Source organism: Zonotrichia leucophrys, chromosome 2 (assembly GCF_028769735.1).
Source record: "Zonotrichia leucophrys gambelii isolate GWCS_2022_RI chromosome 2, RI_Zleu_2.0, whole genome shotgun sequence".
NCBI lineage: Eukaryota > Metazoa > Chordata > Aves > Passeriformes > Passerellidae > Zonotrichia > Zonotrichia leucophrys.
Window position 1 is genome coordinate 110,883,023 of NC_088171.1, and position 12,391 is coordinate 110,895,413.

Sequence of the window (12,391 nt, forward strand, 5' to 3'; positions counted from 1 at the left end):
CCCAGACAAAAAAAGTTGTGCGTCTATTTCCACAGACACAAAAGTAAATGTCCTTGTACTCAAAAGGTAAATACCCACTAATAACACTTAAAAACAGTACTCTGTAAGAGCGTATTTCCAAAATAAGGAATTTTTTTTCTGTATTTAAACACCAATTATTTTATGATTTCTTATCTGTCACCAGTTTCTTTTACAGTTCTTTAGGATTTATGAGCACAATGAAGTCCTCAAAGGTGTCAAGAAAAAGAGCTTCCATTATAGAAATGCTTGGGGCAGGAAGCACTGGTAAGATCTTCTGCCTGACAGGAGATTACCAAATGATTGTCTTGTCTTCTTGTCTTGTTTGAGAATGAATGATCATCAAGATCCTCACGAGGAAAAGTTGTTAGAGAAATCTGAATGCTTTTTCTTTTCTTTAATTGGAGAGGGATCAGGAACTGCAGAAAGGGGAAAATGTGATCCTTTCCAGATTTCCTGGAAGAAACCATATTTCAGTTAGTTGGCTTTCCTAGGGTGCCTAATTTAGTGGCATGGTCAAACTGTATAACTAGTCTAGGGGGAAAATTCAACAGCAATATTAACACCAGAATTTAACTGATCAGACTTCATCTGTATGAATACAAATGTGGTTTTTAGACAGAACAAATGGTGCAACAATTTCCAAAATAAGGAGTAACACATGTTATTTGGAATATGTTTAAACATGGAAAAGTGCTTTAATTGGATTATTGTAAAGAAGTTTATGTTTGAAAACATTTAAGCTTAATAGAAATGGTATTGTGTGATTCCCTGCTCAAAGAAACATTATGGCCCTAAATAGCAACACAAATGGATTCCCCCCCCCCCCCAGTATCTAATAGACAGACTGTTTTAAATTCTACTTCATCCCCTGTATTAGTTTCCTGAAAGGATTTTCATCATCAGGCTTTAAGGAATGCACTTAAGCACTGAGGTCTTGAAACTATGGTAATTTTTAATCTTTAGGAAAAATCCAGTTAGACCTTGTTGCCTTATGGCAATGAGGCATTCAAACTTCTCTTCACATCTTAGTAGGTAATTTTCTCCTTATAGCATCTGTCCCAGTTATACAGGTGGATGTACTGGGACAGTATTATACCAAAACTACCAGTTTGTGACATATGGAAAGGGGCTCTCATCTCAAACCATGATTTTACTTTATACATCTTAGCAGCACTGCAGGATGGAAGACAGTTGGTAGTCGTTGGCAATGATGTGGATACAGAGTTGAGGATGTGCCTCCTGTTTCACTGGAAGTGTGGCCGTAGCTATTTTCAAAGAATATTATCCTACCCTGTAGCTAACTGCATCAGTCCTGAGCATCTTAAATGTGCTGCTTCCTGTGGCTTGAGAAACAAAGCCCAGTCCTTTGGCCTCTAAGCAAAAGAGCTACTGTTGGATTATGATCATTTCCTGCCAGCCATTCGTTGTTTCCTGAGCAGTGCACACACAGCTCCCACGGCAGCAGCCATGCAGCAGGTGCCCAAATGCTTCTCTGGTGCACTGCTTCAAACTCATGTGTTCTTCATGTAGGCTAACCAAAAATACCTGTTGTTCTTGTTTTATTCCATAAGCCCTCTGTGTTTGTTCCCTGTTAGAAATGTAATTGTTGACCTCTGAAAATTGTATATTCAAAGGTACAATTCGCTCTCTTCTGTGGGCTTTGAAAATATTTGCAGTATCTTAATATGAAAGACACTGATAGGAACCCCTTAGCTTCCAGGCTGCACATTCCCTGTATTTCCCTTCTCCTCTGGTGTCCCCACTGCCTTCCCTGGGCTGCATTGTCACTCCCTTCTCTCTCATCTTGTTTCTGAACTACTCTTAGGTGTTTTTGTACTGGAGACTTGGAAATCCCTTCCCTGAGTGCCAAGATAATGTGTTACAGGGGAGCAGTGGTGGTCTCTCCACCTTGAATGCTTGGCAATGATCTTTGGAAAGGAGAATCTGTGGGGTCATGATAGAAGGGGATGATGGGGGATTGTGAGCACAGAGACAGGACACTGGCTGCTGGTGAAAGAAGAAATCTTTTCTTACAGCTGGATCTTGTGTAAGGTTATGAAACCAGCTCCTGCCATGCCTTCTCTTTCATGTTGTTGCTGCACCTCAGTGCTGAATCTCCTTTACAGAGTGAATTCATTAGTGATGTATTAAATTCAGGGAAATGGAGTAATCCTGAACCATGATTAGAATCTAAAGAAGGAGTATGTTTTAAGCTAGCCATTACTAGGGTTGTTTTTTTTCTCTGAGTTGGTAATATAAAAGTCTGTAAATCACATAAATAACTTAAGAGACTAAAAGCAGAATTAAATAATTATTCATTTTGGGTCAGGTTTTGGTTTTTAAGAGCCTAAGTGTAATTATTCTGACACAAGGGACATTCTAATGGTTTTAAAGCAAACTGAAGTGGCTGCAACAGGAAACCCTTGTGCCATCAAACACAACCAGTTGGTACAAGCAGTGAGGCAAATTCCCATGAGCTGGAGTATCACCAGCTTGCAGTGGTTCTGGGAAGTTTCAGGTCTTGGGGACCTTCCTTGCAGGAGAGATTGTGACTCCACACATATGGACTGTGTATGGCTAGCAGGGAAGCATTTTCTTTGCAGGGCTTTTTTTCCAGCCTGCTCTCTGTTTTCTCTTAGTCAAACAAGGGACTCATCTCAGCACATTTAACTGAGCTGCATGGAGAGAAAGATGAGATTTTAAACTGCTGAAATTCTAGGAGTTCTTCTTCTGTAAGGCAGAGAATGTATCAGGTAGATGCAGAAATAGCTCTTGCAGTTCAGAAATATATTTTGAATAGCAGAACATCCCAGGCCCTTAAGTTTTGGGTGAAGTTCAAAGAAATCCTTCCAAAAGCTAATTCAGAATGTAGCCAGGCCATTCTGTTCCCATTTGTCTTTCTAAAGCCTAGGAAATAAAAAGTTTTTCCAGCAGTCTACCAGTGCAATTAGTTCAGAAAATTTTCTTTGGTTTGGGGTTTGACTTGGCAATGTAGAGAACAGCAACAAATCTGAAAATAGTGAGACAAGGAGCACAAAGTGCTTTTGCTCCCTTTTACTAAGTTCACATAACTGTATGTTAAATTCTGACCAAGACCAGGTTAAGGTTGTAAATAAATAATAAAAGGCTGTAAATTGTGTAAGGACAACATTGCAATGATCTCACCAGTTTGTAAAAAAAAACGTATAACATTTTCTGTTCAGCTGAAATGCCCTCCCCTTGTCCATAAACCTAAAGCGTAAATTGTAATTTCTAACAGAAATAAAATATTCTACATAGTGTATTTTAAATTGAGTGCTACCACATGAAAGAATATGTCTTCATAATGATGTTTCTGATCTTGAATTAACTGTCAAGCCCGGACTTTTATATTGTTCAATTGTACCTATTGGAAGGGGATAGTAAATATCTGAAGCCCCATTCTGGTTTCTGAAACTTATCTTCTAGGCAAGTAATACCAGGGCCTTAAGTACATTCTGCCTGGGAAAATGCTAATCCATCTTCCGTTCCACTGGCTGGCAAGATGAGAACAGAAAGGCCCCACTGATGTGCTGAACGCAGAACAGACCATCCCTGGTCCCTAAAAACTCCTGCAGGCCAAGAAGAAGAGTTTCAGTTGTTATGCCCACATTTTAAAATAACTTCCCCTCTCTTCTTTGATTTTTTGCATAAGGATAGAGAGTATTTTAAACCTTTCTCTTCTGGGAGTGTCCCATGCAAACTGTATTCACTGTTTGCTGGTTACACTTTTCCTGTCAAAATTCTGGACAGCTAAGTGATAGATTACTTCCATTGGAATCAGTGACTGAAATTAATACCTCAAGGTCATTAGGTGACTTCCTTGTCTTTGTAAAAACAGCATATTATTTTAAATCCAAAGTTATTAAAGTGGATAAAGATGTGGAAAAAATTGAGCTGATTGAATGGTTTATACAGTCTCCAGTAGAGACAGTTTCACATCTGCCACTCTAGGATGAACCAGATCCTGTGGTTTCTGACAAATACCACTTTTTTCATTGGGAACTTCACAGTGACTAAAGAGCAGAAGTGATTGTTGATTCCCACATTGCTGTCATTCATCTCTTATGGGTTGTTATTTCTGATGTTGCTGTTCTTTTGTCTTGGCTCCCTCTTGATTTTGAATCTGATCACATTACAATTTAACCTTGCAGCATTCTAATTTTAACACTGCAACACTACAAAATAAACAAACATACAGATGAGATTGTTTTCAAAGGATGATGTTTATTTTCATTGCGCCCAGCTTGATCTTTTGGTACAGAATGAAAACTCTTCTTCTATGAAAGTGGACATCTAATGGACATCTTACAATATATCCAGAAATAGAGGTATCCTAAATCATTGGTTACTTTTGAAGACACAAGATGTTATGGCTAAAATTAAACATAGGTAAAATCCTGGCAAAATTGACTTCATTGGCATTGAAGTAATTGCAAGCCTTTTCATTGATTTAAGTGGAACTGAGATTAAACTCTGCATTTCAAGAGAAGATGTTTTTCTCTTGCAGACATATGCACCCTTTCTGTTCCCTTCTTTTTTGCTCTGAATGAATGTACCATGCTGGAGAAGAGCCACTCTGAAGTTCATGGCCTGTAGGAAAGTTGGCATGCCAGCTGCAGAGAAGCACCAGCCAGTGCAGGCCAAGCATGGCTGCAGACGTCAGCCCAGGCCTTCTGTCCACAAACAAGAGGGTATTTCACTTGACAGGGCTGCAGCCAAAAACTCCAGGTGGATTTCAACAGGCTTCAGTGCCCACTGTTAAGGGGAGAGATTTTAGACATGTTTACTGGGACTTTGAGATCCCTACAAAACATTTTCCATAAGGTGTTGTGCAGGTTGCATTTGTGAAAGGATATTGCTGTAGCAGCCTGTGTTGGATATCAGCTCAAGTGAGTAAGTCTACAGCAAGCTAAGGGATAGCAATACTCAGAGTAAATGGCTTCTGACTTTTAGAAGTGTTTGTTTCTATGGAGAGATGTTAATTTTGCCCTTTGTCTCTGTGGCAGAAATTAGAGGAGCAGTGTTATGTCTGCCTTGTCCCAGGTGTTGATGCTGAGGGAGATTACCTGGGGGCATGCAAGGAGTAGAGCAAGTACTGCTGCATTTTACAGTGGACATCTTCAAGGGAGAAACAGGGGTTGTACCAGGATGTCTTGTTTTCAAAGTAAAATTCACAGTGTTTGTTTCAGACAAGAGAAATCCACCACAATACTTTGCTCCAGGACTCAGGTAACTCTAGCTAGGAGCCATTAAATTCAGATCTAAGTGTCTGCTCTTCCATCATTCAGGCAGCTTTGCCTCAGCTTCTGAGGAAACCTAAACCCTTTCTTTTAAAGAACTAACATTTACTTTCCCATACAATTACCTGCCTGGAATATCAGAGGATTGTTTACAGAGGGAAAAAAGACAAAAAATAAGGAAAAAAGACATTTTTGTTTTTTAAAGTCACACTGTAAAAAGACTGAAAAGTATACCTTAAGGTCCCTCTTTTTTTTCCCAAATCTGTACTTTTCCTCCATAAATATCAGCATAAATTGATGCATATACTGGAGTTTGTGTTTGATGCTTTGTGACTTCAGGAACAAGTAAAATACCTTTGTACCAGGTCAGTGGTGGTCGAGATGCTGTATTTTGCCTGGAAGGACCAAAAATGTGTATAGAATTCTTTTTCATGCATAGAAGTAGAGAAGAAAAGATTATTCTGAGTTGATGTTGCCTGTGGGAAACTTAAAAATTTTAATTTTAAAAGATTTTCTATCCCATAAACATTCAGGTGTTGACCTGTTTTGCAGTCAGTGTTTTTAATGCTAGGGAAACAAACATAAAACGAACACTTTCTTTATCGTGATGTAACAACATGTTCAGATGTGACTACTGTTTGTTTGGTGTGCATGAGGAGAATAGGAACATCTTTCCCTTAGACATTTGAGGGAGTACTTCCTTGTACTGTATTCATTGTTTTTCTGATCCTTTGCCTGTCAAGGACTGAGCAGTCAGGACTAAGATAATGTGATGTGTCATTCTGATCGTAGCAAATACAATATTCAAGTTGGATGCAGTGCAGGTTTGTTTTTTTTTTTTTTAATGTTTGTACCTGGCTTTTCTGTTGAGATTTCAGAGGTGAGCAGAAAGCATTCAGATGTGAAGCACTGGATTTGGTGCTCAATATTTTTCCTCTTCAGAGTAGCTCACCTAAAACTGTTCCAGTATCTGAGTTTTTGGCAACGTTCAAGAATTCAGCAGATGTCACAAACTGCTGCTGACAGATTCAGCAACTTTCAGGACCTTAAAAATGTTGATTCTCCAACTCTTTCTTTTTAAAATACATTATAATTTTTATGTGTATGTATTTTTACAGTTTTATAAATCTGTAATCTTAAAAACTTGCAAACTTTTTGATGTTTTCTAATATTCCCCTCAAGAGAGCAACACTATTTCAGTCAGAACAATTTCAGCAGAACACTCTGAAATTATCTGATGAATTTTAGTTACTTGTGTCTCAACCTTGAGTATGTTTCTTACACACCTAAGATGATTATCAAAAAAGCAAAATCTTAGATGAAACTAAAGTGTGAAGGGATCCTGTTACTGTTTCTTTTTCCCCTCCTTATTTTGACCTTATTAATGCTGCCAGGTTATTTATAAGCTACATGACTGCTATGCTAAAACCTTTGCAGGCTGACTGACTGTGTTAGAAACTGACTGACTACAAATTCTACCTACAGAAGTGCTAAGTGTAATGCTTTTGTGTCTGTCCCAAATCTCTGTGATGCTGTGCATTAGAGGACAGAGCCTTAAATAGTGAGGATAATAGTGGGGGATGACTGGCACTTGATATAAACAAACCTCCTGGTGCTGGAGATTGCCATTTGAAATCCTTTCAGTTGTTCTCTTCAAGTGCAGAATAAAGTCATGTATGCAAGGGACTCTACCAAAAGGCCTCTGCCAAATATTTCAGCACTCTGCAGCAAAGGTGTTTGTGCTCTCTAACTGCTCTGAAAGTAGGATTGAGTGGCAAAATGGTTAATAAAAAAAATAAAATTGTAAGCAATTGGGAATAATCTGCCTCTCTGACTCCTTAGAGTCCCCTTTTCCATTCATTTGTGTTGTAAAACACAATTTCACAGGATTGCTTAAAACCAAGCCTGCAGCTAAATATTTACCCAAAGGATTTTGTTAAATCTGTTTCAGTGCCTCTGGAAATGAATTCACACCTCTAATTCCTAAGTACCCTTTGCCTCTGGGCATCTGTAGTGAAATGCAGGTATTAGAAGAGCTGAAATCAGTTGAGATAACTGATAACCTGAGTCAATAAGCAATGGACTGAGAAGACAAAATGATCTTTTGTCTCTCTGGGGTTTGGAAATGGAAATTTTTGAGCTGAAAAGTGATTTTTCAGATAATGCTTGAAAAGTGATTTCCGGACCTGTTGTCAGCCTTCCTTGCATCAGTTAATTGGCAGCTAATTTAGTCCAAAAATATTGCCCACCAGCCCTTCTTCTCATAGCAGGTGGAGAACACCTGAGAAAGCATTTGTGCCAAAAGGCTTGGCCAGCCCCCTTTACTAAAGGAGGAGCAGCTTCCTAACAACTCTAACACTGCTCACAGTCAGCTTGTGGTTTTAATGCATTTCCCTGTTTTATAGGGTGTTACTGTCATCTCAGTCACAGGTCATAGGGATGTTTGCCAATTCTTCTGTATTTTTCATGTATCAGCCTTTGGCATCTCTTTAACACACAGGAGACCTGAGCCCAGTGCCCAAAATCCAGCTGGATGGTTTGCTCCCTTCCTTTGCTCTTTGTTTGACACTCACAGGACTAAGGCAAGAAGCAAAGTGGGTCAGCTGGCACTGAGCACTCTGCTGCTGGACATCACAACCCTGTGTTCTAACACAGGGCAACTCTGAAACGTCGCAAGTCACTAGAGGCAAATGGATGGTTTGGGAGGGACAAAACAAAGGTAATTGTGAAGGCAGAAGGAGCAGTGGGGGAGTGGGATGTGGCTGCTGAAATGGTCTATTTTGAATATTCTATGTTTAAGAAACTAAATTATGAAATATGCAGGAGGAAAAAACATATCCACAGGTGAGGAATGTAAGATGAGCCTCTGCTGATAAAACTCTACTACATGTTTTTTTATACCACTGAGATTCTCATCCAGAAATATGTCTGGAGTCTCCATTTCACCTCATTGAAAGTAGCATTGGGCCTGCAATATATGTTTCAAAAGATTTACTGGGATAGTTTTAAAAGCCACAGATTGTAGGGCATTCACTGTTTCTCTTGAGAGACTGTCTACAGCCTCATACATCTTTCACTTCGAGTTCCCCTGTTGAGATCAGACGTTTTCTGTGTTTAAATGTTATTCCTGTTACTCCTAATTAAACCCTGTACATCACACCTTATAATTCTCTCCCCAACATGAACAGCAGATAGCATTTTTATTCCCAGCTCATCAGCATTTAACAAAACTGTATAGATTTGATGTTACTCTCTTCCCAGAAATAAGACTCTCTGCTCTGTCATTGGAGTGTTTTCCTATCTCTCTGCCTCTCCTTGCACTCTGTCAATGGCTTCCAGACAACTTGGTGCCTAAACTAGAATGTAATAGTTGAGTGTAGTTGAACCAGAGCCAAACAGGAGGAGGAGGAGGTCTCTTGCTTCCTACTCTGATGTGATGCATTTGATAAGGCAGACCAAAAATACACTGTTGCTTTCTTGCCAGAATACCCAGAAGAATATTAGACATGCTCTCAGAATTAAGCAAATGACACCTGAGGTGCAAATGTACTTATTCTTGTTTGCAAATATCATTAACCAGCTTAGCTCAAATCTGCTTATTACCAACTCAAACACCTTCAATTGAGATGCCTCTGGACCAGTTTAAGAATTGTCTCTACTTACCAGCAGGGTCAAATTGGACATGGTTTTGTCCAGACAGTGGTGTGGCACTTGTAACTCGCACAGATTTCTCCTTAGAGCCAGTTTCTGCTGCTCTCTGGATTAGGCTGGTGGCATTTCCTGCAGCAGTGTCTCAGTGTGTGGCTGGAGCATCACTCAGGAGAGCTGCTGCTGGCTCAGAGAATGGGTGTTGTACACAGGCCCTCTGGGGGTGGAGGGGCTGTAATTGCAAACTGTCACTGTGCAGTGAATTCAAGTCTGTTTTTCTTGTCAAAATCCAGGCCTGTAGATGTTACTGCTCTCTGCAAGGATTCATGTAATGCTCTTGTTTTCGTGCCCTAATTGAAGTGTCCCTGCAGCAGCCACGAGTACCTGGCCACTGGGCTGCTGTGGTCAGTGCTTCATTCTGAAAGCATCTGTAAAGTGTTTTATCTGCTCAGAACTGATGCATTTCACATAAAAATTGGCTTGTAACAGTTTGCATTGCCACTCTCTGTCCAAGGATATATTGTGCCTTGCAAGCTGCTGGAGGCCTTAGTGCCCCTTGCTTTTCTGTGGGATGTCTCTGTGCTTTCACATTGGCCACCCCTTCCTCTTCTCCTTTCAGCTGTGAGACTTTCTCATAGGTGATGGCTGTTGAGTTTTGGTGACTGGTCTTTGTAAAATAACTCTTTAAGTGTGGTGGGTCTTGGGAATGGCTTTACAGCCTTTACAGCTCATGCTTCAGTGGTTGAGTTTCTCTCTGGAGTGGTTTTTGCGGTGGTTCTCCTGGAACTGTTGTGTTGCATTAGAAGGAAAATGAAATCTTTTCAAAGGAAGAAGGTGTTGAAGAAATAGTTTGAGGACATTTAGTCTTTGGGGGAACATGACATAAGACATGAAGTGCTGTGTGGCAGTGTCTTGCCTGTTTTGGCACCTCTTATTTCCTGTTGTTAATGATACAAATGTCATCTTTCCACAAAAGTTGATGCATTGTGTGCATTGTAGAGCAGTGCTTGTGTAGGAGTGTGTATTCTGCCTTGACTACCCTTAGAGGAGTGTTTCTAAGAAGTGATCTACTTCATTTTACACAAAGAAAAATCTTTTAACAACCATTTGGGGATTTCACAGCACATCAGGGATCTTTGCAGCCATAAGTGCCAGCCTGCTTAGATGTGCTTCTTCTGGGCTTTCATGTGCTCCCCTTGGCTTTCATCACATTCCCTTCTTGCCGTGGGAGAGGTGCATTCAGGACACTGAAATTTCTCCAGATGAGAGTCTGCTTACAAGCCCATTTCTAGTAGCTGAAATGTTTATGTGGTATTGGAGGAATTTTTATAATCTCAATGTTCTTTTGCAATATAATTAATACTGTTTTATTTAAAATGTTCCTCCTCAAGCATATACAACACTAACTCGAGTTTAGCAGGGTCCAACCAGTGTTGGAAGTAATGTGCATTATCTGAGAGACACAGAAGAGTGAATCACATGTAGCAGCCTGTTTCTGTTGTGTCCATTTACAAGCCATTATCTTTGAATTCAATATTTCAAGCATTAGCTTTCTGTTCTATCTTAATATATGAGACTATTTGCTACATAATTATATTGTATTTCATTTTCTTCTGTATGCTATTGTAATAATGATATTGCCTAATAAAATAATGTCAGATTTTAATTAGGTTAAAAGTAATTTGTTATATTAGGTTTTTTATTTGAGAAAATGAACTAGCTGATAGTGCATATCAAGCTGTCCATTTTTTTTTTGTTTGCATTTGCTTTCATTTCCTGTTGTCCTTTACCTGTTGAAATAAGGGTGGGGTTTTTTCTTCAATTGTTTTAAGTTATTACAGCCTTCCACAGCCTTATGTCTAACACACTAGTGTTCTAGTGAGGACATAATATGCCTTTCTATTAATTAAAAGGATAGTTTTGCAAAAATTTCTGCTCCTAGTTAATAGCTGCACCTTTTTAATCATTGAAATAAATTACCTAGACTAATGTGAAAGGGTGTTATGATAATACTGTGTGAGAGTACTCCAGCAAAGGGAGGCTTAAATTTGCTGGGAGGCAAAGACAGAATACATTTGCATCAAAGACAGTTTTGGAAAAGAAAAGCTTGTGCTAACTTTTGTTGTGGGGTACTTTAGGAATAACCAGTGATGTAGGAACTGGCATAAAGTGTATTTCTCTTCATAGTTTATAAGAGTGTCATGAATAGCATCTCAACATACATCCAAATAATGAATAAAAGGATGAACAGGTGAAAGATTCTTCTGTTTCCTAATGCTCTTTAATTCTTTAATTCCTTTTGTTTTCAAAGTGACCTCAGTACTCTGTAAACTTCCACATCACATGCAGAGGAGCTGTGCTCTCTGTTATGTGATTAAAGGTTATCTTTATTGGGAGACACCGACTCCTCCTTGAAGTGCCATTTCCAAGTACATTCCCTTTTATGTAACCTACTGCTTTTAGGCTGCCCTTTTTTCTTAGACATCTATTGAGAACTAAATAGAAAACTTTTGAGCCCAGTTCAGCAGCCTATTCCTCTTTGGCTAAGTATGGTAATTACAATGGAATTCAAGCATATGCTTTGGGTTCAGTGTGTATGCAAAGGTTTTGCAGGATAAGGGCAGGTTAAAGAAAGCTTTTGTTGAACAAGAGCCCATGTTAGCTTTTCTATGTATTCATCATTAGAAGACTCAGAAATTCTTATATTGACATGTGATTTCTTGTCACTTAAGCTCTATACAAAGGTAGACATCCCATTGCTGGTTTTTATTGCTGATTCTTCTGTTACCAGTGGTACTGCCAGCCTACCTGTTCTGTTCTTCCTGTGGTGTATAATGACTGTATGCTGTATTGCTTGTGTGGTTGTTGAGGGCTATGCAGGCAGGCACTTATGGGACAGGAATGTACAGACCCTCATTTCAGTCATTATGACTTCAGCAGAGTTAGTATCTTAACTGAGTATCTTGAGGATTGAACTTTTTTATAACTAAGGCTGCCTAGTGAAATAATTTAAAAAATGCATGTGAAATTTCTTTTTCCACCACAAAATTAGAGACATAGAGGTGTGATTTTCAATGAGATCTGATACTTGAAAACAGAATTAAACTTAACAAGTTGACATCTGCTTTCAAAGCATCATCATTTGAATGCAGCCACCAAAACAATCAAGTTGTATTCCTGTTACCCAAGGGCCACTCACAGAAGGGATATGGCCAGGTAAAAAAGATAAAATCTTACATTTCTTTATGCCCTTAAAGCAGCTAATTGCTAAAAATGCCTTCTTCAGATATTAATTAGATCAGCCTGGAGGCTGCTCCTGCTTGCATTAAGGATCTGATTTCTCTCTGTGTGAGATTCATACAGATGCAGTAATCAAAGCTTTCTTTGTCTCAGAAGGTATATACTTAACCCAGAATGCTCCTAAATGCCTTAATTCCCATCCTGGTATCATTCTTCTGTCC

General features: G+C 39.2%; 1 protein-coding gene across 7 annotated transcripts in view; it reads left to right on the forward strand.

Moving 5' to 3' along the window:
• The window catches only part of DTNA (dystrobrevin alpha), a 224,508-nt gene that overhangs the window by 105,549 nt on the left and 106,568 nt on the right, over nt 1-12,391 (forward strand). Inside the window, exon 1 of one of the 7 annotated variants that reach the window (XM_064706049.1) lies at nt 266-285. The exons of the other annotated variants lie outside the window; for them this stretch is intronic. The gene's annotated coding sequence lies outside the window, so the exon portion shown is untranslated. Of the gene's footprint in view, nt 1-265; nt 286-12,391 lie in introns of those variants that run through there. 7 annotated transcript variants of the gene reach the window in all.